This window comes from Mirounga leonina, unplaced genomic scaffold, assembly GCF_011800145.1.
Source record: "Mirounga leonina isolate KUSES-001 unplaced genomic scaffold, KU_Mleo_1.0 Mir_150, whole genome shotgun sequence".
NCBI lineage: Eukaryota > Metazoa > Chordata > Mammalia > Carnivora > Phocidae > Mirounga > Mirounga leonina.
The window spans coordinates 30,992,362-31,015,284 of record NW_023270374.1 but is presented as its reverse complement, the minus strand read 5'-3'; the positions used below and the strand labels follow the sequence as shown (position 1 = coordinate 31,015,284).

Genomic DNA, 22,923 nt, shown 5'->3' with positions numbered 1-22,923 from the left:
TCAGTGAGTCACACCCCATACCCCATCCTATGTCAAAACAAAAATAAAAACCAAATGAGAAGATCCCTTATGAGACCACGATTCTTAAACACATTAAAATACAACAGTCAAGAACTGGCATTCTTCAAAAGGCATAACAGATGCTGTTCTGGGCTCGTATGAGTATTTTGATATTGTACTTGGTTGTGCGAACCGGTTGGGTCCTCATGTACCTCAGCCGGCAGGATTTTGCTTATTCAGATCAGACTGAGATTGCTTCGCGAATTGTGAGCCTATTAAGGACACATTGATAATATGTAGAAGGGACATTTGTGCAGGTTGTTAAGTTAAACAGGAAACATAAGGCCTTAGTCTGTGTCTGGTTCTGTGTGATGCCAGGAGACTGGATATTCCCAAATATAGACAGATCGTGGAACACTTTCCATCATGTGGAATTAAATAACTCCCCCTCTGTAAATCAGAGTTCAGACTTCCAGCACTTCCAAACGTCTGGAGGAAAGCGGAGGTAAATAACTGAGGCAACAGACCAACAGATAGACAGATACAGATGGAAGCACGTCCGTGACAAAGTGTCCACGAGTCAGCAGCAGGGACCTTAGCTCTAGCGTGGAGGTGTGAATGTGCACAGCGAAGAAACTGAAGGGGGTGGAAGGCCAATGAGGACTGTAGGGGATGATGGTGTCCCAGAAAATGAAATTCATCTCCTTGGGGAGCTCCCAGAAGTTCACTTGAGGAAGATGACGGTGGCTCCTTCAAGTTCCGGACACTGGTGCCCTTTCCTCTGCCCTGTCGGTCTTAATGCTGTTCTGTCCCGGCGTCTGAGGCCCAAGGCCGTGGCTCACAGTTACGGAGCCACCCGTAGAGGGAGGTCTCTGCTGTGCTGTGACGGAGGAGGATGGGGAACAAGCTGAATCTTACTCCTGTCTCAGAGGACTTCCACGTGTTTTAGGACATCTTCCACTAAAGGGGACACAAACCACGTGATGAGTCATCCAGGGATGGGTCGTGGCCAGTTGAATCCTTAATCCTGTGGGAAAAGACACCATCCTGATGCTGCACATAGGAAGCCCCGTGCATGTTGAACTGCTCCAGGGGAAAAATTCAAAGATGAGAAAGCCAAGTTTTCTCAAACACGCAGGAAACTGGTAAGCGACACAAGGACCCGCAGAGGCAAACCTCCGGGCGAAAGCACAATGCAACAGTTCTTGCATTGAGAGCTCCATAATTTTTCTGGAGAGAATCTGTGGCTGTGGATTTATTAGAAATATTATTCCTGACGAGAAGGTGGCAGGAGGCAGCCTCCTGCAGCAGCATCCTGGGAAGTGTGTGTAGACGGCTGGCGAAGAAGCAGCTCCCCGGTCCCCGCACACAGGCCAGGGGAAGCCCCGTGGGGCACTGGCCTATGCTTGATGGAAGCACCAGAGCTAAAGAGGATAATCAAAGCCACTGTGGAGGTGAAGTCAAGAGTATATTGGAGAAGATAATGGGGAACTTAATGTAAAAAACCAAAAAACAAACAACAACAACAACAAAAAACCACCAACAGTAAAAGCAAAATCAGGAGAAAATGCAAAATTGTAGTTGAAACACTGGAAGGAGAGTGGAATGGAAGAGAATAAATGGCTAGAGGAGAGTAGACCAGAAATACATCATGCAGAACAAATGATAAGGTCTGCTTTTGCTGCAAGTTTGGTGTCTGGGCTTGCTTGCAATCCTCACCCTGTCATTTCAAGATGCCGAGCCACAGAGGGATGGGAGCCTTAGCGTATGGGTGATGGCTGTGGAAGGCCGGGATATTGGGTGCACGTTCATGCAGCAGAATGTTTGGTTCTGGGGTGTTCAGATGTTGAGTCATTCCAGACGGGTTAAAGTTCTGAATCCTCCATATGTGGATCATAGAAGCTACCGTGCTAGCTCTCTTCCCTATCTCCAAGGGGCCAGAGGGCTACTGACTGGCAAATTTAAGTGACACCCTTGCTGAGCACAGAGTCTGGGGTTATGGAGAAGACGCTGCCTTCGTTGATCAACTAAGTATAGTTTTGACATGAATAATAAGAAAGATCGTGGGCGCCTGGGTGGCTCAGTTGGTTGGGCGACTGCCTTCAGCTCAGGTCATGATCCTGGAGTCCCTGGATCGAGTCCTGCATCGGGCTCCCTGCTCGGCAGGGAGCCTGCTTCTGCCTCTGACCCTCCCCCCCTCATGTGCTCTCTCTATCTCATTCTCTCTCTCAAATAAATAAATAAAATCTTTAAAAAAAAAACAAAGAAAAAAAAAGAAAGATCCGACTTGACCCATTCTAACTGCTATGTATTTCCTTATGGATGAGGGAACGTGCATTATTTCTTGGGTGTCCAAAAACAGACTTTTCTGTAGTGTTCTTTTGCATTTTTGGATTATGAAGAAATGGTCTTCTCACAGCCACAGATTTAAAGAACAGGGATTTCTGCATTATCGCTTGGCTCAGACTCCGGAACTGGTGAAGAATGCTCCTTCTTACCCCGTGGTTTCATGACGTACAAATGAGACAGGTGAATGGTAACTATGGATCAGAAAGGGGTATGTTCGACAACTTGAAAGACACTGAACAAAACAGGCATTTCTGCAAAGTGAAGACTTCATAGATGAGTAGCTTCTCTGGCCAGAACAAGGCATGTTTGTTAAGACATAACCACACGGCCGTGATTTCACCTCTATGAGAAAGAGAATAATCGGAAAGACAGTGTAAGGGCAGTGGCCTTCTAAGAAAGCACAATCTGAGGCAGAGAGGGCAAACTTAACAGGTCCATAGTTGTTATTTGGAGACATGAAGAGGTAGGCTAGCCTATGCTGACCAGCACTGTCTGGCACGAATGTGAGAATAAGAAAGCGAGAAGTTGTGTATGTTTCACTACATGGCTTGGGTCCACTGAATCTGGAACTTTGGCCCTTAAGAAATGTTTTCAGGGGCGCCTGGGTGGCTCAGATGGTTAAGCGTCTGCCTTCGGCTCAGGTCATGATCCCAGGGTCCTGGGATCGAGTCCCACATCGGGCTCCCGGCTCGGCAGGGAGCCTGCTTCTCCCTCTGACCCTCTCCCCTCTCATGCTGTTTCTCTCTTGCTCGCTCTCTAAAAAATAAATAAAATCTTTAAAAAAAAAAAAAAAGAAATGTTTTCAGAAAGGAAGAAAGAAAGAAAGAGACAAACAAACAAAGAAAAAGAAAAAAGGGAAAAAAGGCACCAATGGGTAATGAGGATCTGCCAAGCTCTGGCTATGGTTTCTCCCATGAGGTGAATGATCTCTTTTAGAAGGGTAGATCTCTTCATTTTAAGAAAAATAAAATATGGGTAAAATTGGAAATAGGATGGCTTGTCTTGTTATAGGGACACATTTATTCTCATAGTTCTGGAGGCTGGAAGTCAGAGATCAGGGCGCAGGGCTAGCTGGGTTCTGTCCAGGGCCTACTTCAGGGTTGCAGACTGCAGACTTCTGTGTCCTCACCTAGCGGAAGGGGCGAGGTTGCTCTGTGAGGTCATTTATCAGAGCACTGATCCCATTCACCGGGATCCACCCTCATGTCCTAAGCACCTCCCAAAGGCCCTACCTCCTAATACTCTCAGTTTGGGCATTAGGATTTTGACACATGAATTTGGGAGGAGACACACATGTTTGGACCATAGCATATGCCTACTGATTTTATGCCTCTGGGACAGATTCTGGATGGAGGATATGAAAGCTTATTTTTTTCCATCAAAAAATGCCTTTTTTTTTTTTTTTTTAATGTGGAAAGCTCATTTGCTATTATGGGGAAAAGTACCCAGAATACTTGACGCCCAGACGATGGCAAGGTGACGTATCTTGCTGGACAAACCCCTCTACGCCAGGAAGAGTTTTCCACTTTCCATCCCAAAGCTGCTCATACCCTCCACACACTGAGAATCACTCTTAAGAAGTTCATCAGCTCTTTTTCCTTCCTGCTTTCCCTGTTTGCTCAGCATCAGCTCTGGGAAGGAACGCCTGGAGGCCCACAGGGTCAGAGGAGGTGGACGGTGGGGCTGGGTTCTGGGGGATCCCTGAGGCTCGGGGGCGCCCAGCCCGGCATTCTCTTTCAGAGCCACTTCTGTGGGTTAATGAAGACGTAAGCTCCCAGCCTCAGCCACACTATGTAAAAGAGCCACTTATTGCCTGTTCCATCTCACTGACTTTTATGGTGATACTTAAACCAAAATGGTGAACTATTATACTTCATAGCCTGCAAATAAAAGCAGCATGTTAAAAGTAGGGGCTGTAACCCCTGATCGGGCTGAAATGGCTTGTAATCTTGAGACGACTTTGTTCAGCTCCCCAGGGCCAGGGCCCAGGGCTCTGTGTCAGAGCCTGACAAGGAATCCCCAGGGCCTCTGGGCCCAGCCCCTGTGCTGGGGAAGCGAGCATCCTTCAGCAAAGGCCCGGTGCGGAGCCCGTAGCGGGGTTGGGGACGGGAACCAGGGCAGCAAGTCACCCTCCATTGGGCAAGGCAGTGCGCGTGGATGGCATCGGGCTCCAAGCCTTGCTGGAGAGACCCCCGCGCCACCCCGCCCGGTGTTCCTTAGACTCAACTGTGGCCCTCAGAATACATTCGTGTCTGTTGGTAGAAGCCAGAGCCTCCGTCACAGGCCCAGTGTGTGCATTACGGATAATGCAACCCGTGGCTGAAAATAATGTACTTTTTATTGTTTTGGTTTTTTTTTTTAATTTAAATATAGCGGGGTTTTTGCGTGCATACATGAAAGTTACATGAGCACAAAGCAAAAATTTAACTCGTGTTTGTCTTCATTTGGGTTCTCCCCCAAGCAGAGCCTGAGACAGGAATTCAGATGCAGGCGGTTTATTTGGGAGGTGGTCCAGGGCAGCATGGTGAGGAAGTGGGAAGTGAGACAGGAAATGCGGAAGGCCAGCAAAGGAGGTGTGAAGGGGGAGGGGCACTGCTCTGGGCAACTGGGTCACAGTCCTGTGGGGACCCATGAGACTCTAGGAAGAGCACGCCTTGGGGAGGTGGGAGGAGTTTCCATAACCGCCGTCCCTCATTGGTTGAGGTTTGCTCCAGGTGCTTCTGACCTGCCCCAAGCAGTAGTACAAGAAGAATCCTGGGAGAGGGCGCCTGGGTGGCTCAGTCGGTTGGGCGACTGCCTTCGGCTCAGGTCATGATCCTGGAGTCCCGGGATCGAGTCCCGCATCGGGCTCCCTGCTCGGCGGGGAGTCTGCTTCTCCCTCTGATCCTCCCCCATCTCATGCTCTCTCTCTGTCTCATTCTCTCTCTCAAATAAATAAATAAAATCTTTAAAAAAAAAAAAAGATTTTGGGTGCCTGGGTGGCTCAGTCGGTTAAGCGACTGCCTTCGGCTCAGGTCATGATCCTGGAGTCCCGGGATCGAGTCCCGCATCGGGCTCCCTGCTCGGCAGGGAGTCTGCTTCTCCCTCTGACCCTTCTCCCTCTCATGTGCTCTCTCTTTCTCATTCTCTCTCTCTCAAATAAATAAATAAAATCTTAAAAAAAAAAAAAAAAGAAGAATCCTGGGAGAGAGAGACAGACCAACAGACACAGAGAGAGAGAGAGAGAGAGCGAGGTCGGAAGCCAAACTCACATATATGGGAATTGCAGACAAAGCTGCATGTAATCTTTGGGGTGGGCTGAGGAATATGGGCAGGCCAGGAGCAGCATCTGCTGTGACAATAAATAATAAAGAAGAGGAAAACAATCTTCTTTCTTCTTGTCAAGTAAACCCAGCTCTCATTTCCCGCTATGAACTACATCTCAAAGGTTTTTAATGTGTCTTTTTTGTGGAAATGCTCTCTCTCTTTCTATGTGTGTATGTATCCATGCATGTGTATAATATTGATGTAGTATATATACGTTATATATATTCTCTCTCTCTCTCTCTATATATATATATATATATTCCTACAACTTTGTTTTCAAAAATATATGCAAGCGTCTACCTCATTTTTTATGATAGTTACATAGTATTCCATAGAAAAGATATACATAATTTTTTTGTGGTCTATTTTAATAAACTAGAATGAAACTAATTCGTAAAATGTACAACGAAATGTAATTTAACATGTTTATCTTTACAGATTGCTCAACTACATGGCAGTTCAGAGCATAGTTACTGCTGTTAACTAGATTGGACTGCTCTCATCCGTTTGCTGCTTACATGCTATGTGACCCAGGGTCAGTCACAAAGTTCTCTAAGCTTTATTCTTATCTGGAGAGTGCAAATACACAGAGTACCTACCTAGAAAATTTGTGGGGAGGATAAAATTAGATCATTTGTGGAAAAAAAAAAAAAGCTCAGCATATCAGAAATGTTCAATAAACATTAGCTGTTAGTATTCTATTCCCCAAATGGGAAAAAATATCCTTTGTCAGGCTATGTGTGTTAAAGAAAATAGAAGGAATCATTCATCATAACCACAGATGAATGTGGTTTAGTTGGGAGAAGTATTTGATTCAGCTTTCCAGTTTCCCCAGCACCATTTATTGAAGAGCCTGTCTTTTTCCCCTTGTATATTCTGGCCTCGTATGTCAACTGCACTTCAATTAGAAAAAATAAATAAATAAAATTCCCAACAAGAAAAAGAAAATTCTGAGGACAGAATAATGAACAAGGTACACTTAAAGACACAGAACTGTCAGGTAGATGAAGGTTAATAAACAATTTATTTTACTAAAGGAAGAGAAGCGTTCGCATGATCTTTACATTATTTAAACACTGATTAATATGCTAGCGACAGTACCCGCTGCTTTCAGGTGCCTTATGTCAGTTAATTCATCCCGAAGTTGACGGTTGCCTTCAGTTTCTTCTCTTTGCAGTTGCAGTGCTCCCTGCATTGAGAGATGGAGTCTATTTCCCTTGTATCCCTATTTCTCTTGTATCTGGCTGGACTGGCCCCAGCAACCTTGGTGACCCATAGGATGTAGCGGAAGCAACTTTCTGGGACTTGGGCGACCACATTATGAGAAACCTCAGAGCTTCCACTTGAGTCCTTTGGAACACTCATGCTGGGGAAAGCCAGCCATCATGTGAGAAGTCCGACCCTTCTGGGCCCCCACGCTATAGGGGAGCCAGGCGAGTCATGGGGGGAACTGGATAGAGAGAGAGAGAAATTCTTGACCAGCCCCCGATCATTTCAGCCACCGCAGTGATCCTACACCCAGAATCAGACATTCTGGGTCTGAAGCAATAGAAAAGTGCTCAGATGTCTCCAGCCCCAGTCGCCTTTGCTTGCCACTGCTCCAAAGTCCCTAAGTAAGAACTACTCAGCTGAGTTCAAACGCCAGAACCGTGTGCAAGATGATCACAAAGTTTAGGAGTGGTTTGTCCCGGGAATGGACACAGAGATCGACATGCAGAAGAACAGGCGTTCCAGGCCTCTGCTTCCCTCGGGCTCCTACTCATTTCTTCAATCTCAGTTCATTCACCAACTATGCAGCAGGGTTTGATGCAAAGTACAGAATATTCATCTTCCCTAATGCCAACTAGTAGCTTTACAAGATCATGGAAATGTGTTGCCCCCATCTGTTAATGCAAACACTTCAAATTCTACTACGGAAGAATTTTGTTTAGAAAAATTTTAAACAGGTTAAACAACTCTGTTATGTATGTTGAAGGATGTAGCTGTGAGAGTTCTTATAATTAATGCATTTTTATTGTTTCAGCAACTAAATCTTATAACAAAGGAGATGTTTTCAAACATCCATTTTCAAAACACTCTCCCCATAGCCTGTTTCATTCACCTAACAGATACTCCATTCCTCATTTTAAAACGTTGCCTTAACTTTGAAGTGAGATATTGTATTGTAACCATTATTGGCATCATGGTTATTATTACTTAATTATCTTGTAGGTGACATCATACCGAGAGGTTTTGCCGTGGTAGAAAAATAAATGTTCAGTAAACTTGTCATTTAAAAAAGAAAAATAAATAAACCTAGCATCCCCTTTAAGTTCTTTGCTATGTCATAAAAATTACTTTCCATTGACAGTCTCTAGCTCATTATAAAAGAAGTATTATTTTGTATTTTAAAGATCTTTTTATAAAATTAAGCATGCTGATGACAAACTGTAAATACCTTTGCACACCTAGGCGTCAAGTTTTGTTTGTTTTGTTACTGTCATAATCTACTCTATGATTTTCATGTCCTGAGCTATCTTTGTAATTTTACTTGAAATTAAAAAAAAATAAATTCCAATCAATTAGTCACTCTACTAGTAACTTTTAGTTATTCCATAAAATATTGGTTTTATAACAGTCATTTATTGCTGAAATATTTTTTCTCCATTACATATATTCTTCAGTGTTTAAAAAAAGCTCATTCTGTATTTCATGTGGCAAATTCCGTAAGGAAAAAAATGTTAGAAGCATCTGTACTTTTACCCAACTGTATAGCAAACCTCACACACCAAGTAATTTCTTTTAACACTTGACTTTTCAAATCTTTAGCAAGGTTTTCTCTGTATCTTCTGGCAGAATCTGCTGACAAAGGAATACGTTTTTATTTGTCGCCATATTGTTTTCTGTATATTATTTCAGCTGTTTTTCTTGCGTTGGAAAGATTGAGTATTTTCCCCAATGACTTTTCTTTTGGGCTTTGCTAATAAGCAGTAAAACTCAAAATAGGCTTCTAAACATTTAACGAGAAGTTTAGTGAAATTTTGTCTAGTACATCATCGGGTTTTGCATGACTTTAAACATGGCTGAAAATATATAGTCTTGTTTCCATGTTCTGGATGCTTAGTTTCCAAATGTCTTGAAAATTGTGCCTAATGGTGCCCGCTTTACTGGCTATCGTGTAGGGTGGTAGATTAAAAGGGAAAAACCCCAAGGTTTAGGGAAGCCAGGGGAGGGGGCAATTATACTAAGCAAAGCTGATAAAATTGAAATTGGGCAAGAATTTCTGGAATAAAATCTCTGATAGTTCCATATATTGTTATATAGGATATATTTGATGATAACAATATTAATGTCATCCTGAAAAAGACATTTTGAGACTACAAGAGGCTGGTAAAAGTAATTCAAATCTTTACTCACTTTAGGATTATAATGAAGAAAACAAATAAGCATGGGTTATTAATTTCTTTACCAAGGTCTCTACAGAGGCTGACAAAGTGAAGCAAGCTGCAAAATATCCTGGCAAAGGTTTTAAAACTCTGTTCCTTCTACTAACATTTTCAGTAGTTCCCATATCCAGCGCAGTTTCTATTTCCAAATTATTCCTCTTTCTGAACTCCTCAAAAAAAGCAAACATATAACATCCATTACCTCTTACCCAGAAATGTCCTCCTCCTCCTTCCTCCTCGGCCCATGGTCATTTCTTCTCTGGATTTCCTTTCTCATTTCAGTGTATGCCCTGCCATCCTTCAGAGAATGCTCTCCTCCTCTTATCTTCAAAGAAGGACCCAAGAAGGACAGGGCAGGGGGTTGGGGAGCGCGAAGGGAAGAGACGACGCCAGAGCTCTCCTCTGGGGCCAGAGGCTGGGGACCCGCTTGTATTCGTTTCTTTTTCCTTTGCATTGTATTAAACAACACACACACTTGGAGGTTATAACCTTGATCCTTCCCAGAGAAGGAGCCTGTGATTTAAGTTGCTGTGGGAGGAAGAGGTGTGAGCAGAAAGAGGGCCGGTGGGGGACAGCAGCCTAGGATGTGGGAGCAGAGCAAGTGAGCTGCCCTAAGAATGTCATCAGTGAGATCTTTGGGGGTTGAAACTAATGTTCGACCTACGAATATAACCAAAACTCTTCTTTTGTTCTCTCTCTCTATCTGCAAACTTCTTCCCTCCCTCTGTCTCTCTGCCTCTCTTTCTCTTCCTCAAGGAAGAAGAGAATCATAATGGCCAGGGGAGCCGGGAGGGTCTAGAGAGTTCCAAAACAATGCAGGTTGATACCGTGCGTTCTTTATGGTCTGACTCCCCTTCCGGGCCATCAGCTCTCCGTGGACAGAGATGGGCTTTGCTCATCTTTGCATTCCTGGTGCCTGGCAGTAGTGGTGCTTAAACATGTAGATTCTTTGTTCACACATGACTTCATCTAAAAAATGTTTTGTTCCATAAATATAGAAATTTATAAATTTATAAAATTTTCTGTTTTCTGTAAGTGCATGAATGAATGCATGTGTGCATGAACGAATGAATGCATGAATGAGAGGCATCTGAGTGGTCTCTTCAGAAGCAAGCATGTACCATCCACCCAGGTTTGCCAAGCTTCCTATCCCTTCCTATTCATCACTTTGGCAAAATCCACTGCCCCATCCCATGGGCTCCCAGCCAGAAGGAATAGTTCATTCCTCAACATTCGCAGCCCCCTTCCTGCACACCTCTCCCCCAACCAGCACACATTCATGCAGTCCCAACCACACATCATCTAGCCTCACTTTTTCCTCCCTAATGAGCACTTTCATCTATTAGGTAGATTTAGAGTCTTGCCCAGCTTGCTTCTTATTTCTAACCCCCATTCCCTCCCTTCCTTCCTCCATTTCTTTTCAGGTTAATTTATCTGATTATATGCAACGCACTGCAGCCATGTTAAGACACCAACTGAGTTTGCACTTGGAGGCTTGGAGGAAAGATTACCATTAAAACGTGACTTCCATCCACTCAGCTGAAATTACTATTGATTGCCAAAGAAAAATATTTGTGCTGTGAAGCTGGGAGCTATGATGTTGAACCATATTAACATAATGTTAGCATAGCTACGGGTGTTTAGTAGCACGCAATCAGATTTGAAATGAACGTTGATTATAGATGGAGATTAATGTTCACATATTCATAGGAACACAATGAGAAGAGCAATTTCCTTTCTACTACAGATCAATGGTTTCCCCATTCAATTATACAGCTGTAATAATTGCATTATGCTGAAATATTTCTTAATGGCTAATTTCTTTCCTTTTGTGTGTGTGTGTATGAGATCTTTTGTCAGTGACGGCTTTTGCAGCCCAAGGACAGCGTAAGATGTTTTAATCACTGGTGTCGTTTTGCAAGCTTTGACCGAACCAGTAATTTCCCCCTGTCCCCCTTTTACACTATCCTCTCTTATTATCACCCAGAATCACTTCCTGGATGATTGAAACATAGGGAGTTGCCTCAAGTCTTGTGTGTGTGTGTGTTTTGTTTTTGTTTTTGTTTTTTCTTTTCATGTTTAGAGAGTGAAGACAAAACCCAGAAACCTCCAGGGTCATAGATTGCTCAATCCTTTCTGCACATTTGCAGGGGGAGAAATCAATGAAGATGCATGAACATTATGCATAGGGTGCCCCTCACCCAAAGACTCTTGCTGTCTCTATATAGAAATATAATTTTGGGGCCATTCAGTGATTAAAAAGCAAATGAAAAAGCTAGCGTCTTCTTCAATACTCATAGCAAATCTTTGAGGACTGATGCAGCATCGATGTCTATATTGTAAAGATAAAGTATCCATAAGGCTGGGAGCTTGCCTTTTCTAATGATAATGATATCTTCCTGCTTATCCAGATGGATAGAGCTCAGAGGAAGGCTGGCTGGCACTTTCTTCCTTAAATGAGCACTGTCTTATGGTAGAGTCGGGATGTCCCTGTCTCATGCCCTTCTCTGCTGTCCTGATGGTGATGGCTGGGCATTGTCTGATCTGGTTTCTTGCATCCCTGTGCATGAAGCCTTGTTCAAACTTAGTTAAACAGAGTGTGGGATAGTAGAAAGAAAGTCAAACGTAAAGAGCTGCCTATAAATGGAGGCTCAAAGGGCACTGTCCATTTGTATGCCCTGGGACAAGTCATTGACAATTCATGGCCTCGATCTTTGTCTCACTGGAAAGTAGAAAACTTAACACCTAACTCACAAGGTCATGGCGAAGAAGAAATGAAATTGAACTGGAGCTGTAGTGAGTGTAGCCGAGGTTCAGGTGGCCGGTGCCACAGCCCTCAGCCCACCTATGATTTCAGCTGTGGTTGTGGAGCCCAGTTCATGAGACCCATGCTACCAGGACGTCTCCTAAGTGCTTGCTGACCTTCTTTCTGCTTTTCTGACTCAAGATTGTATCAAAGCCTCTAGAGCCTGTTCAGCCCTCTTTCGACACATCCCCAAAGGATAAGAGAGCTAACACTCTCAGGAGTCATCATTTGCTACTGCGGACTGAAGCAGGTGGATAAATGCCCCCCCCCCCCCCGAGGTCCAGGGAGTTAGGACTTGACCACCCCGGCAAACACCCTTGTATTGGCATTCCCTCACTTCCTGACTTGCTCTCTCAGCTCCTCCATGCCTGCTTCCAGAGATCATTCCCCAAATAAACCACCTGCACCCAAGCTCTTTCTCTTTCTCTGCTTTCTGCTGGGGAACCCAAACTAAGGCAGTAAGTTTAAAGACTTAACTACGGCTTTGGAGACAGACCCACCAGGCTTAATCCTCTTCCTATTATTCACTGACCTTGTGATGTGAAACAAATGACTTCCCATCCCCAAGCTTCTGTTTTCTTATCTGTAAAATGGGTATGATAATAGGATCTGTGTCAAAGCATTATAAAGGTTAAGTGAGATCTCACAAGACAAGTACTTAAATAATTTTATTTTCTATCATTAGTATTTTTGTTAAAACTGTCAAGACAATGTGGAATACAGCTTCTTTTCTGCCTCTTATACTTGAGGAAAAAGTAGATCTGAGAGTAATAGTCAATATGTTTTTTTTTGCCTGTACGCAATACTATTTTTTGCTGGCCTGCTATACACGGAGAAGCTCATTGCTCCTACCTTGTTCCTTCTCTTTGTGAAAAGTAGGTGAGTGGGACCACTCAGCTCAGTGTCTAGCACATGGCAAACACCAGATTATAACAGCTAGCTCTCTGCACAATCATCTGATAGGGCACTTCTATTATTTCTGCTTCACAAAAGAGGAAACTGAGGCACAGAGGAGTCCAGCCAAACTGTCCAAGGTTGTATGTGATGAGAGATGGATCCTTGATTTGGAATCAGGCAGTCTGGCTCAAAGTTCACCTTCCAAATGACCAGGCTATACCTCTGCATTAAAGTATTAAAGTTAAGGGGGTGGGATTTTTTTCTTGTTTTTTTTTTTTTTTTTTACCTAAAAGTTTAAGGATGAAATACATATTACGTTAAACTGGCCAGAAATTTCAAGAATGCTTTGGTCTGGCATTTTAGGTCAATCTTGTCCCTACTGAGACTCCTCCTAATAAGCTTCCCTGATTGTGTCTTTCAAACACATATGCGTTAGCCTTTCTGAAGTCAAGAGTGAGGTGGTGACTTCAACAGATTATGTTTTGTTCACCAAACAGTTGTAACCTCCATATTTCCAAGTCAAGTCTCTGTCATGTTGGCACAGCTATTTTCCCATGTATATGGAGCCCCACGTTTACTTAGCTGCCCTGGACACCCTCTGGCCTCTCAGTGGCTCTGCATTGCTCACCCTATGCCCGCTGGGGCCAGAGCCATAATGGAGACAGGCTGGGTCCGATGAGGCTATGCTGGAGGTCTTCCATAGGGACAATCCCAGAGGTAAGATCATAAGTCAAACCAGAGGGCATGGGATCAGTCCAAATACCAAATGGCAAGGATACAGTTACACCTTGGAGTAAGGGCTAAGGAAGACCAGAGGCATAAGGCCAACAAGACGGAGAAGAAATGGAAGGTTGACAGCATAGCCCATAGGAAAACCTTGGGGGTGGCAAAGGTGTAGGCACAGAGTGGACCCACCCATTCATGCTGCACATACTGGGTTAGTTCCTATCCCGTGCAACATCATACCAAACTTGGCTTATTGATGACACGACCATGTTGGCAAATAGAAACATCTGATCCATCTCAGGGTATTAGGCTTTAGGGCTTTAGTGCCACAGGGGTTAGGAAGAGGTAGGCATGACATGGGTGAGGGGGTTTGGAGGGGGATAAAGTTTTAATGCCTAGAGTTTAGTGGTGGGAGGGATGTATACACCAAGCAGTGTATAATGGTCATAACCCAAAAAGTGTCATTTCATCTACAAAAGCCTTTGAGAAATTAAGGGATCCAAAAAGCATCACTAAAAATATTAGGATATTTGAGGACACAGCCCTAATATTTTACTGGACAACTAAATGCAAGATGGATTCTAAATTTGTACTTGATCAAACAATCAGAGTGCAGGAAAGTGATTTTAATTTTAGCTATCATCCTGCCAAAGCTTCTCATTTAATAAGGAGGAAATAGAGTTTCAATATTGTAGTTCCTATGTTATTTTAAGGCAGGTAGTGGCAAAGATTTCTAAAAAAGTTAGATCATAAATTTTTCAGGCTCAGTGGACCATACTGTCTCTGTTGCAATGGCTAGCTCTGTTGTTGTCATGCAAAAGGAGCGACTGACAACATGTAAGTGATGAGTGTGGCCCTGTCCCATTAAAACTTCATTTACAAAAGCAAGTGGTGGGCTGGCTTTGGCTCCTAGAACATAGTCTGCCAATCCCTTTCCTAAAGCCTAGCAATCTTTAAAACATCATTTTATAACATAATATAATTTTAATAATACAAAATATTATAACATATACTTTAATATGCCACAGTATTATGTAATATATTTTAATAATATAATACAGTAAGAAAGAATACACCCCACTATATAAGATCCAGGCAATTACTGAAAACACTCATTTCTGTTCTACATCTGATAGGAAGTACCAGTCATTTAAGAGTTAAAACATTAATTCCCTGGTTATTTAGAAAGGTAATTTTCTATAGATTTGCACAGAGGTATGGAATTTGACCTAAGGCTTGATTTTCTGACTGTGGAAGCATATGGCATGACCATCAACTTGAAGGGGGCGAGGAGCATTCAGCTTGACAACTCGAGGTCAGAGGTCATATCTGGAAAGGCACAGGTAAAATTTAAGACTTTATTACAGTTGAAGGGCAAATTACCGTTCTAATGATGTACCTTCCTCTTACAGCCAGAGAGGAATTTGTGAAGATTTCCCCCAAGATAGAGGAAGTTTTTAAAAAAGAAAGTCTTTTAAGGCTAGTTTTGGTTAAATATTACGTTAGGAAATAAGTGTCTTTTTTTGGTCCTGCATTTCCTTTTGTTTTCTCCACATCCAGCCAACTCCACGTTGATCGAGGTCCACATCTCATTCGCAAGGCTGACATCACAATGACAAAAGCTTGGCTCTGAGTGTTTCCCAGCTGATCAGCTGCCGCAAAAGAACACAGCCGCACAGATACATGGCATTCAGCGCTCTTCACCCAAGAGTGCTCAGAGTAGTGGAGAATGCTCTTCACTTCTTCGTGATCATTTAGCTATCAGTATAACACAGGAAGGCATCTGTTTGTCTTCCTCCGCAGAGACAGTCTAGCAGCCACACTGAGACAGTGGATTTCACATGGAGTTATCTGGGATGAGGGCAGGGGAAGGCTGGGCTTTAGGGTAAAGATCCTATCTTGGGTTTTGAAGCGGAAGTGCTTGGCTCTGTGCCCCAACGCTAGGCCTAGCTGATGAGGGGAGCCCCCTGAATCTGCCAATAGAGCCCCTGGTGTTATTAGCATTAAATGAGATAATAAACATGAAGCCCTTAAACTGGTTTCCAAAACCTAAGGGTACGGAGTAAACTACAGCTAAAGATAATTTTATCGCAGTTTTCAATGCCGTTATTTTGTTTAAAAGTTTCGCTCCTGTCTGTTTTCTGATCTTCATACATTGGTTTAAGAAAATTCCTTCGGGTTCCATCACCCACAGTCCTACCCCGAGGTTAATTCTTGGTGGAGCGCGTCCCCTCTGTCTTCTTTCTTTGAATCTGTGAATCTCATCTGCCTCATTTCTTTTTAGAGTACACCACGGACCCCCAAATGTCACAGAAGACTTTCTTTTCATCTTAATCCAAAAGTCCTTTCCTTCTGGATGTGAGAAATTTAGTCTTGGCTCATGTTCCCAGAGTCTTTCTGAAGAGCTGTGGGGATGTTCTGGAATGTGGGTGCTAGAGTTCTAACTCTGTGCTATTGGGGAAAACATTTCTGCCTAAGATCACATTGGATCTGAAGGACCCCCCCATTTGGATTTTGGAGGTGTTGCTCTTACTATCCGCAGACAGAACTAGAAATAGCAGCTTGAAGAATACAAAGCATCTCCTTTGGGCCACTTCATCCAGATAACTCCTTGTAATGTAGCTCTTGTTACTGTCACCCTAACATATGGGAAATGGACAAATGGTAGCTCATACAGAAATCTCCCCAGCCCTTCTCTTCAGTGCCTAGTACATCAGAAAGTCCCCCATTCCCTAGTGCCGCTCGTCATGAGAAATGTTCTCAGTATTCTGAGCTACGCATCCAGGACTTTAAACCTCAAAGCTTGAGACATGAAAACCAACACGAGCCAGGCCCTTTGTCTATACCCCAAGCCATGTGCATCTCATGTACAAAGTATTGTGCCTGATTCGAGAGACTTCCAAGGGTGCCTCTGTCTGCGAGATTTGAACCATAGGTTAAAACCCAACTTCAATTACAAGGCAGATCCACTGTATTGGGTGACTGCTCTGCATTAGGCCCAAGCAATGAACTTGGAGGGTACAGATCTCTCATCCCCAAAGTGCCCTCAAACACTCAGAATACAGCAGGAGTGAAAACACAGTGCGTTTCCCAGATTCCTTAGGTTTCAAGGGGCAGAGTTGTGGTTCCTTCACGGAAAAGAGTTGACTGAAAGGCAAGGTTTCCCAGCACCAGCACTTTGGACGCTTGGGGCTGCATAGCTCTTTGTTATGGGGGCCCAGCCTGTGCATTGCAGGATGTCGGCAGCCTCCACGGCCTCTCATCACTGGATGCTGGGAGCATGCTCTCCGCCCTGGTCCCACTAACCCAAACTGTCTCCGGACATGCCTCATGGCTCCTGGGAGCAAAAGTGTCCCTGGTCAAGGACGCTGCTACCCATGGGGGTGACTGACTAGCCATCTGAGCATGTGGCTGGGCCTCACGGGCTCCAGGGCAGTGAATGGCAAGGCCAGGCCTTGGGAAAGGCAGGAACCGTGGTGAAACTGGGCCTCCAGCACTTTCTCTGAACTCTGCTCACCTCAGAGCCTGCCTTCTGCTCTCCCACCTCCCCTTTGGCCACCTTGCTTCCTTCTCTTCATCTCCCTAAAGCATGGCTTTGAATGACACATCCTTTCACCTTTGCCTCGGCTCCTGATTCCCTGTTGCTCATGCAATTTCTTATTCAGCTTCATGATAGGAAGAACCCTATGGGCCTATCTCTTCCCCTGTGGGATTTCTTGCACTCCGCCTCTCAGAGGCCCTGAGTCAGAGCCAGGTGCACCCTCGGGCAGGTGCACTCTGCAGGTTCTGAGTGGGGGCAGGATGGGGCAGAGTCACGTGACCTAGCTCCCTGGAGACTGGCCGTGTCCACGGGATCGCCGGCATGCTCAGCACACGCTGAAGGTCTAGCACCATCGTGGGCATGGGTAAAGTACACTGCGGTGGGCTATAGGCTCTCCTCGCGTCATGTCCTTTAATTGTCCGACAGTCATACAAGGTAGATTTGGCCACGCTGCACTGCACGGGGCAGGAATGAGGTGGAGGCGTCCCGTGAGGAGCCTAAATCCACCCGCCCGGAAGAGGCTCACTAGAAGTCCCCACCCCGCCATGCTCTCTCTGCTTCAGATCTCTGTCCTCTGGGCTTTCCCCTGGCTTCACTAACGTAACCTCCTGAATGCAATTTAAATGTAAAAACTAGCCCAAAACAGTATCAGCAAAGGGAAAGGGGCAAGCTAAGGGCAATTATTAAAGCATAACTAAAGGAGAACTCTATTGGATTAGAAGCAAATTTCTTTCCCTTGCAATCTCAGTGCCCTTCCACATCTTACTCCCTCTCCCCCATCATCTCTCGACAGACATCATCTTTTCTCTCTCTCTCTAGTAGAGAATTTGTCTCACTCTATTATGTTTAGCAGAAACGCTCCCACTCTGGTATTAGACAAACAGAAACAAGTGTGGCTTCTCCACACTAGCGGGGTGGGTCGTAGGGGGTCTCCCTCCTGGCCGGGAGCCAGAGAGCCTGGAGGAAAGGGCTGCAAGGTAGGCGGAGACCGTGCTTGGAAGAAGAGCACCTTGAATGCTAAAGTAAGCATACAGCCAGAGGAACCCTTTGATGTTGTGATCTCATGCACTTGAACTCTCTTCTGCAAGCTGCCTTCTGGCCCCATTGAGTTGGGATCTGCTGGGACCCCTTTTTACAGAGTGCTGCATTCAGCATAAACCCACCTCCTGGCTCACCATGCCCTCTGGCTGGGGGCCAGCTTCTTTCTCTAGCCTGTCCCTGGCCACTCCTAAGCTCCGCTCCTGCCCTCCTGGACTGCTGTCCCTTGCCCCAGTGAGATACCTCCTGTCTCCCCTCTGGATTTGGGAAATAACATTTGCTTGACACAAACACTTTTTGCCCTGAATCCCTCTGTTAATGTGGGTGACTTCTGAGAACCATAGTCTCACTCGGGCAGTCAGTTGTTCCAGAAAGCCTTGTTCTGGCTCTGTCTTCAATAGCCCTTGAATCCTCCCAAGGGAGGCGACCAATGTACTTTAATGACTTACGCACTGGTGGAGCTGTGAACCCCACACGGTGTTCAGCTACATGAGGGCAAGGACCTTGTTTATGTTACTCACCACTAGGTGCCTGGCCCATAGAAAATGCACAATTTCTGCTTCTGAAGTAAATGAATGAAGGATGGGCCTTAGAACGACAGTAACTTTTACCTGATCACCTGGAATAGCAGCCACATGGCATCCTGGGTGAGCTCTTTGAAATGTCAAGAGAGTCACCTCACACTCTTATTTAGATCTTGTGAAGATTTTTGTAAGCTCCGTAGCATGGCCCTCAAGTTCCTACATGAGTGCATCCTGCTGACTGCTCTATCCTCGATCTCTACCACTGTCTCCTTACTCACTATGCTTTAGCCACGCTGGTCTTCTTTCTGTTTCTCAAGCACCAACCTCCTTCCTGCCTCTGGGCTTCTCCATTTACTCATGCCTCCATCTGATCTTGGCAAGCCGGGCTCCTCCAGCTGGAATGTTACCTTCGCAGTTGGCTCTGCCCCACCATCTACTACCCTAAGCACTTTCTATCACATGGCCTTGTCTCATGGTCTTTCCAGAATTTATTGTTATCAGAAATAATCTTGCTCATGTATTCTCTCTCTTTCCAACTTTCCTATCTTTTACCACTGGGCCATCAGCTGCCTGAAAGAAGAGCCTTCTTAAGTCGTATTCTCTGTATAGATCTGGGGCCTAAAACAGTGTCTGGTACATAGTACATGCTCAATAAATATTTACTGAGTGAGCAGACCACCATATCAACGTATTTGTTTATTATTCTAATTATGAGGCTTGGATGGACTTGTTCTTGCTGTCTTACCCAATCTTTATGATTCAAGGAGCTTATTCAAAGCCAGTTGAATAGGGAAAAGCACTTAGCAAACTTCTTGCCACAGCTTGGCCTGTCTTCCACAACCCTTATGGTCACAAGGAGAAGTAACTTCTGACCTTGGAAGAAACACCAATCCAGTCAGGATTGAACCTTCATCCCAGGATCCCAACTGCAAAGGGTTGTTCCAAACAACCCCTATCACGGTGTCTGGCACGCGGTAGGGACTCCCTAAATGCTGGCTACATTGCAATTGCTATTATCATTGTCATTGTCATGCTGTGCTGGTAAGTAACGCCTTCCCCAGTCCCTTCCTCCAGGTAGGAGGGGGTGGCTCGCCCCAGCGAGTAACACTCAGCAAAGATGAAGAGAAGTCTAGGAGGTAGGAAGTGAAGACCAAAGTGTGCAATTCGGAGACTCAACTGAAGCAACATCCAGATGTCAGAGTCTACCTGTAGAGGGATGAGAAGTCATGCATAAGCGTCCCCCCGCCCCGATTTTTAAACAAGTCATTTATTTTTTTTCAAAATATGTTTTTGTTTTTGTTTTTTTAATCTTATTATGCTATGTTAGTCACCATACAATACATCATTAGTTTTTGATGTGGTGATCCACGATCCATTGTTTTCATATAATACCCAGTGCACCAAAATATGTTTAATATTGCTCTCCACTTCCTGGAAATCAGTTATTACTGGTTGCTTTGCACCCACTACTTCAGGAGCCTCAATTGTCCACATCTTGCATGTCTCGTCACAGGGAGGCACCTGTCATGTTTCAAAGCCATACGGAGGTCGGGTGAAGCGCTGGGCTCCCTAGCGGACATCAGGCTGCATCCCAGAGAGCTGCTCAGAGCAGACAGAGTGCCAGCAACTCTTGGCTGGCTCCCTGTGCAAATGCACAGCTTCTGCCTTGTAAGAGGCCCTCCCCTGTGATAATGCCCCACCAGCAGATGTTAAGTGAGTCTCCACTATCCACCATTACCATGCCAGGCACTGTCTCTGAGGTTAGTCCCTTTACATTCTGGCACCCATCCTATGGTACGGCTGTTGCTAATCTTATTATATTGTGGATAAATTCAATTTAAATATATCATGTACTGGAGTTCATGCTATGCACCAGGCATCATGTGAAACCTGCCGCCACGTTGGGACTAAAACACAATAATTCAACATGATTCTGTGGGGACCTGCCGTAAGTCAGACATTCTTCTCGGTGTGGGGATAAATAGGTACAGATAAATCACCTGCCTTTAAGAAGTCTTGGTTCAAAGGGAATCACAGCCTCGTGAAGGAGGGGACAGGCCACGGATAATATGCACGTAAGACGGTGATTTTATGACTGCACTGACATTTCTTTTTCAAGTATGTTCATTAATCCAAATTTGGATTTCTGTTAGTTTAAACAAGAATCTACTCACCTCGTTTTCTTTTCAAATGCTAACCTAGCTGTGGCTTCTGAAACTCCTCTGGAGGCTCTCACGTCTTTAAGGGCACACCTTGTGCAGTTCCTGGCTCGCCAACCACACTTCATAAATACCAGTTTTTCCCCGTGTGTTCTGGATGGAGATCTGATGCTGACCTACCCATGCCCTGTGCAACTCAGGCCCTTTCTGGGCCTCTTAGGACTATGTTGTGGCTTTGGTTGACCCATGGCAAGTAGAGGGGAGCATTGGGGTAATTCTAACCAAGAGCCTCTGAAATCAGAGAGTCTTGTAATTTTACTTTAGTAACTTTCCCCTCTTATTGAATTTGATGCCTTCCAGCCTGATATTTTCCAAAAACAGCAAACCTGCCCCAATTTCAAGGAAATGCTTACACAGTCTCTTCCCTCACTAATGACTTTCTCAGATGGGGTGAAGCCATATTCCGTGGGCATGAAAGGTAAAGAAAACGAAACAATGAATGGGACCTTTACCTTGTTCCTTGTATTTTTTAATGTTTTGATTTCCACCTTGGCAGCCATTGGGGAAATCCTATCCTTGGATGAGAGACCGTGCGTGTGGTGAACTTGGAGGAGGAAAATCTTTCAACTGAAGAGAAGGTAAGTAAAATCTTAGCAATGCATTTCATTGCTTTTCTTACAGGGGAAGGAGTTTGTGGGGACAAGCTCCATTGTGGATAATGGAGACAGCGTTAGCTCAGCCTCTGACTTCCACTCCTTCCTCAGAAGATGAAATCATAAAAACCAACTCAAGTAACCCTGGGAACAATGACAATCCAGACAATCCCAAAGGCCTCTGCGTTTTGGATTTGGGAAAAAAAAAATATTTCTAATGTGAAAAATGAAATTAATCAAGAATTACATACAATGTTTACAAATAATTCTCCAATGACTTATTAGGTGAAATTTTGTTTCCATTCAATGCCACTGATTTAAATTCTAGCTGAATTTCCTCACACAGTAAAAAGTCATTTATGACTCCCACACCCTCTTTCCGCCCCCTATAACCCCACAGGTTTGCTCAGACCAGGCTTTGTCAACCACAGCACCAGTGACATTTGGGGTTGGATAATTCTTTGTTGTGAGGAGTTGTCTGTTTAGCAGCATCCCTGGCCTTGACCTCTTAGATGCCAGAGGAAACTTCCTTCACCCTAGTCGTGACAGCCAAAAGTACCTCCAGACATTGTCAATTGTCCTGTGGGGGGTTAAAATCACCCCAAATCGATAACCATTGAGTATCTGATTGGGCATCATTCAAAATGTTCAAATCATAAAAAAAAGAGTTCAAGTCACAGCATTTTTTCCATTCCCTTGAGAGACATAGAATAAAACCATTATTTCATTTACTGTAAAACCTATAACATGTTAACACACTGCCCACTATTAAAATCTAATTTATTGTAGTCTTTACAAAGTGTCTCCTAAATAAATTCATTATTTACTGCTGGGGGAGCCCATTTTAAGTAAGCTATTGCTAATTGAAGGAACAGTGAGGCATTGTTCAAAAGAAAACCACACACCCAAGATGGAGTCAGTTATGTTAAGTCTCCAAGTCAGTAAACCAAGACTTAATACCTAGCCTAACCACAGTTTCAACCCCCCTCCAAAATGTGACCTTTAACCAGCCAACCTGGAGTTTCCTGGTTAACACTAGGAGGTAATCCACTGATAGACCTTTTTCCATTCCACTTAGGAGGGTAGCCTTCCCTAAAACAATGCATTCTTTGGTAATAATTCCTTTTTTTCCATTTTCTGTCTGCCTTTAAACAACTTTCCTTTCCTGCAACTCCATGGAGCTCCTTTCTGTTTGCTAGAAGGGATGCTGCCTGATCCATGAAGTGTTGAATAAAGCCAATTTGAGCTTTAAATTTACTCATATGAATTTTGTTTTTGACCAGCATCAACAATGAACAGTTGCTTTTGATGGATCACCGTTGTTCTGTGCTATGGACCCATTGGCAATCAGAAGCTGGTTATAGAGATCTCATGCCAAAGATGATTCTGTGGATTTGGTCCTGCCTCAGTCCACTCTCTGTCCCTCGCATTCATGGATGATCTAATACCAGCAGCTGATATCAGGCATGGCTCATTCGACGTCAGACACTGTGCTAAGA

General features: G+C 44.3%; 1 long non-coding RNA gene across 1 annotated transcript in view; it reads left to right on the top strand.

The window, feature by feature from the left end:
• The window catches only part of LOC118011484, a 48,931-nt gene extending 27,578 nt beyond the window's left edge, over positions 1-21,353 (top strand). Inside the window, exon 3 of the long non-coding RNA XR_004679484.1 lies at positions 21,328-21,353. This is a non-coding gene — a long non-coding RNA (uncharacterized LOC118011484). The remainder of the gene's footprint in view (positions 1-21,327) is intronic.
• Positions 21,354-22,923: the final 1,570 nt, after the last annotated feature.